The sequence below is a fragment of the Triticum aestivum genome, chromosome 7D (genome assembly GCF_018294505.1).
Source record: "Triticum aestivum cultivar Chinese Spring chromosome 7D, IWGSC CS RefSeq v2.1, whole genome shotgun sequence".
Lineage (NCBI taxonomy): Eukaryota > Viridiplantae > Streptophyta > Magnoliopsida > Poales > Poaceae > Triticum > Triticum aestivum.
The window spans coordinates 523415495-523421101 of NC_057814.1; positions in this window are offsets into that span (position 1 = coordinate 523415495).

Consider the following 5607-nt stretch of genomic DNA (forward strand, 5'->3'; position numbering starts at 1 on the left):
CCCCGCCACTCCCGCCATTCTCCTCCCGCTCCCCGCCATCCGGCGCCACCCTGCCATGCCGCTGAAGAAGTACTCGGCCCCTCGCTCCGCTGCCGCTGCCGATTCCACCCAGCCGAAGCAAAGGAAGCCGAGGGCGCCGATGGCAAAACCACCGGGCATGTGATAACCCACAAGTATAGGGGATCAATTGTAGTCTTTCTCGATAACTAAGAGTGTCGAACCCAACGAGGAGCTAAAGGTAGAACAAATATTCCCTCAAGTTCTATCGACCACCGATACAACTCTACGCACACTTAACGTTCTCTTTACCTAAAACAAGTATGAAACTAGAAGTACTTTGTAGGTGTGATAGGATAGGTTTGCTAGATAATAAAGAAAACGTAAATAAAAACTAGGGGTTGTTTAGATAAAGAAACAACTAAGTTAGTTTTAGTAGAGAGCCTTTTGTCACAAGAAAGTTATTTGTCCCTAAGCAATCGATAACTATGCCGGTAATCATTATTGCAATTTTATATGAGGGAGAGTCATAAGCTAACATACTTTCTCTTCTTGGATCATATGCACTTATGATTGAAACTCTAGCAAACATCCGTAACTACTAAAGATCATTAAGGTAAAACCCAACCATAGCATTATAAGGTATCAAGTCCTCTTTACTCCCATATGCAACAACCCCTTTACTCGGGTTTAAGCTTCTGTCACTCTAGCAACCCACCATAAGCGAATCATGAACGTATTGCAACACCGTACAGCGGGGATCCCTCACGCTTGCGCAACACGGATAGCACCATAGGACAACACCAATAATAAAACATGCAACTCAAACCAATCATGATCATCATTCAACCCATAGGACAAAGCGGATCTACTCAAACATCATAGGATAGCCATACATCATTGGAAAAATAATATATAGCATTGAGCACCATGTTTAAGTAGAGATTACAACAGGGAGAAGAGGTGTTACACCGCTGCATAGAGGGGGAAGAGTTGGTGATGATGGTGGCAAAGTTGTTGGTGTAGATCATCGTCACGATGATGGCCCCGGCGGCATTCCGGCACCACCGGGAGAGAGGGGAGAGAGCCCCCTCCTCCTTCTTCTTCCTTGACCTTCCCCCTAGATGGGAGAAGGGTTTCCCCTCTGGTCCATGGCCTCCATGGCGGCGGAGGGGCGGAAACCCCTCCGAGATTGGATCTCTCTCTCTGTTTCCTTCAGTTTCTGCATTCCCAGATTCTGCCCTTTCACCGTTTCTTAAATTCCCGGAGATTCGTAAATCAGATTTGGCTGAAATTTTAACACGATTTTTATCCGGATATTAGCTTTCTTGCGGCGAAAGAAGGGCACCAACCACCTTACGGGTTGACCACAAGGGTCCAGGGCGCGCCCTACCCCCTGGGGCGCACCCCCCTGCCTTGTGGCCCCCTCGGGCATCCTCTCGCGTTGATTCTTTTTCCCAAAAATCACATATATTCCAAAAAAATCTCCGTAAGTTTTATCGCGTTTGGACTCCGTTTGATATGGATTTTCCATGAAACAAAAAATATGCAACAAACAGGAACTGGCACTGGGCACTGGATCAATATGTTAGTCCCAAAAATAGTATAAAAAGTTGCGAAAAGTGTATGAAAGTTGTATAATATTGGCATGAAACAATCACAAATTATAGATACGACAGAGACGTATCAGCATGTCCAACGCCACGTATCAGCATGTCCAACGCCGAGTGGAGGGCGGAGGTTCAGCGCCGGGAGGTTGTCAACCGACCGGCGAAACAGGCTCAACGCCAAGAAGGCCAGGGACGAGGCCGCGTCGGTGGCGGTGGCGGAGCAGGCAGAGGCGTCTAGCGCGAGGATGATGAATCTGCCCGGCGGCCACGGCCCGCAAGCTACGTGGAGCCAACAGAGCGTCGCGTCGCGCCAATTTCTCGTCGCCGCCGCCCTGGGGATACGCACCCTCGCCTGGCACCATCGGGAGAGAGGGGGAGAGAGCCCCCTCCTTCTTCTTCTTCCAATTTCTCGCCGCCGCCGCCCTGGGGCGACGCACATGGTGGGTTCAACCCGAACATCACCTTCCCACACGGGGCGCCACCACGTGCCTCACCCTCCGGTCTGAACCCCGACCAGCGCACTCCCTCACCCGCGTTCGGCGGCCTCCACACCGAGTACAACTACTCGCCGCCGGCGTACACAACCTCGCCGACGCCACCTCTATACGCCGTGGCGCCCTGCCCTTCTCACAAGCCTCGGCGGCACATTTCGGCAACCCCTACACAACCGACACCGACATGGAGGAGATCATCACGAGCGGCTCGGTCGCCGCCGCCGCCTCCTACCCCGGGTTCCACGCGCAAGACGATACAATGGACATAGCTGTCGACATGGAGGACGAGCTTGACGATGCCGAGGAGGAGGAGGAGGAAGTGGAGGAGGAGATGGAGCCGGTGCCGGCGCCGGCGAGGAAATGGAAAAAGAAGAAGCGGGGAGGAGGGGAATGCCAGGACGGGCGAGTCGAGTGTCAAGTGGACATCCAAAGAAGACGAGTGCCTCGACGAAGCATGGAAGACCGTCAACATGGACCCGGTCACCGGCGCGAACCAGAACACCGACACTGGACACGTATCAAGTCGGCGTTTGATGAGCACAAGCTTGTCGACCCCTACTTCGCCACCATCCACATGCAGCGCGGCGCAAAGGCCATGTCGAACCATTGGGCGATCATCCAGACGGCCTACAACAAATGGCATGGGATCGTCGAGGAGATAACGGCTCGCCCGGAAAGTGGCGCCAACATCGAGGGTCAGGTATGTCCTGTCGCCGGCTCACTTATTTTGCTGTGTACGTCGCCGGCACTTGTTCTTCGGCTACGCAGATGGTTCGGATGTTCACCATGTACCGCCAGGACAACAGCGACCAAGAGTCCAAGTTTCTTCATGTGTTCTCCCGGATCGAGTCATGCGGGAAGTGGAGGGATGTCCGGCTCACCCTCTCCAAGGCCAAGGAGACGTACAAGCCGGATACGTCGGCCCCCGGGGCGGCAGATGGGCGCCCTGACGGCAACAAAAGAGCCAAGACGGCGAAGGACGCCGCACCGGCTGCCGAGCGGCTGCAGTCGTCGATCGAGTAGTGCATCGCCGACGCCAAGAACCACGCCGCCAAGAGGGAAGAGAAATTCAATGCGCGGTGGTCGGCGTTGATGATGAAGCTAGACGTGAAGCTCGACTTACTCCGGACCAACGTCGCTGTGAAGAAGAGGAACACCGACCTGGTGTTCTTGATGGGGGCGGACATGTCAATGATGGACGAGCAGGTCAAGGCGTGGTACCTAACGGAGCACGGCCTCATCTTGAACTAGATGCCTTCGACCACCGTGCCTACGCCCACGCCGACCCCAACGCCTACGCCCACGCCGACCCCAACACCTACGCCCACGCTGACCCCAACGCCGATGCCCACGTTGACGCCCAGCCCGAGTGATGAAGCCACGCCGATGCCCAGCACAAAAGCCACGCCGACGCCGGCCAATCCCACGCCGGAGGAGCCCGTCATTTTATGCATTCCTTTGTCTACGCATCCTTCCTTTTGAACGTTGAACTTTCGTGTATGTTTGATCGCCGAACTGTGGCATGGTGATCGCCGAACTTTGTGGCAGGTCGTCTTTGATCGCCAAACTTGTGAGGAAACACAAGTTTGAATTTATGTGCATCTTGGGGCCGAAACCTGGGGCCGCGACTGGGAACTGGATCGCGCCCAGGGTGAAAAACCGCCGGCGCATGGGCCAAAACGCAATCGCCGAGTGCGCTGGGGGCCGAACGAGTGGAGATGCTCTGATATTTTCAATTTTTTTAAATCGGGTAATTAATTAAAAAATTGCGTACACAAAAAATGTAAGTTACATCTAAAATATGTTCATGAGTTTCAAAAATGTTTTGTGATATTTTCAAAAAATATGTATACAATGAAAAAAATTATTATTTATACTCCCTCCGTTTCTAAATATAAGGCTTTTATAGCTTTCAGACTGCATACAGATGCATATACACATATTTTAGAGTGTAGATTTGTTCATTTTGCTTCGTATGTAGTCCATATTAGATTCTCTTTTTTCGAACCGGGCATGAACTCCTTTCCATTGCAAATGAATGGAAATACAAAGTTCCAAGAACATGTCAGGGAGATTGGGAAAGAGGTACAACGAGTTCGGGCACTGTTAGGAAACCCGCTGCGTTCGCCCGACATCGAAACGAACGCCATGGGGCGAAAACCTGACATCACCAAAGTTCATCAGACACATAAAAGACTACAGCCTATTACACCAAAAGCCAACACATGGCCAAAGCACAACATCACAAGTCCTGAGTCACAAGCAACAGCGTGCAAACAAAGTTGCACTCATTCCCCTTCTATTGGCCTCCTCGCAGCATCTCACATCTTCATCAAACGCATCGTGCTTGACTTGATCATTTCCGCACCGCTGCGCAACTCCTTGACTCCTTCTCCCTGTTACAGACCTGCCTAGTACAACAAAAAGGAACACATGGAGAAAATAATTTCAAAGGGTGTTTTGATCTATTTCTATTCAATAGTAGCTCGGCTCCGAGCTAGCCAGATGGCCCAGCAAGCGACAGCGAGGCCTACAATATAATATCTCCCTACAGTAGGGAGGAACGCGTGACACTAGGAAAAATATTGCCAGTAACTGCTCGGGCACATATCAGTACCCAGTACCATCCCAACACATCGCCAAACAACTCTAGCCACAGGAGAGGTGAAAAACAAGTGTTGAGAGGATTCCAGGTTATTGCAAAAAGAGCACTTGGGGTTCCCAGGCCATTTCCTCTCCTTCATGACCTGCCTAGTCAGAACAGCATCCTGAGACAGCTGCCATAAGAAAATTTTGATTTCGAGGAGGATTTTGGCCTTCCAGATCCATATGCAGTGACAACCACTAAGAGGATTTTCCAGCCATTTGTACATAGACTTAGTGGAGAATTTACCATTGCTATTGAGCCCCCGTTACACCCGATCCCCACCTAACCCCAGTTGCACATCATTGATAAAAAATTTAAGTCAGAGGTAAGCCTTCTCCTAAAGAAGGTGTTAGTATCAACAGATTTGAATTCAGCAACAGTGCAGTCCTGGTTGTTGCAAATATCCAGTAACAAAGGATATTGATCCTGAAGGGGGCTTGACCCATTAATGGAGTCTTTCCATACTCTGGTGAGGTTTCCAGAATCCATGTTGATCTTTCTACCAGCCATGTAAAAGGCCTTGACTTTTAAAAGTGCTTTCCAACATGGAGAATCAGAGAATCTAGGCTCGACCGTTGCCATAGTTTTGTTTTTCAAGTATCGTGCACGCACGGTATCTTGCCATAAACCATTTTGGGTCTCTAGTTTCCGCCACCATTTGACCATTAAGCTAATGTTTTGCTTTCGAAGATCTTTAACTCCCAAACCACCTTTATCTCTGGACCTACCGATTCTGCTCCATTGACCAAGTGATATCTCTTTTTCTTGTTGCATCCTTGCCAAAAGAATTTTCTTCTGTGCTTGTCAAGCTTTTGATGAAAGTTTTATTCATAAGCCACATAGACATATGATAAAGAGA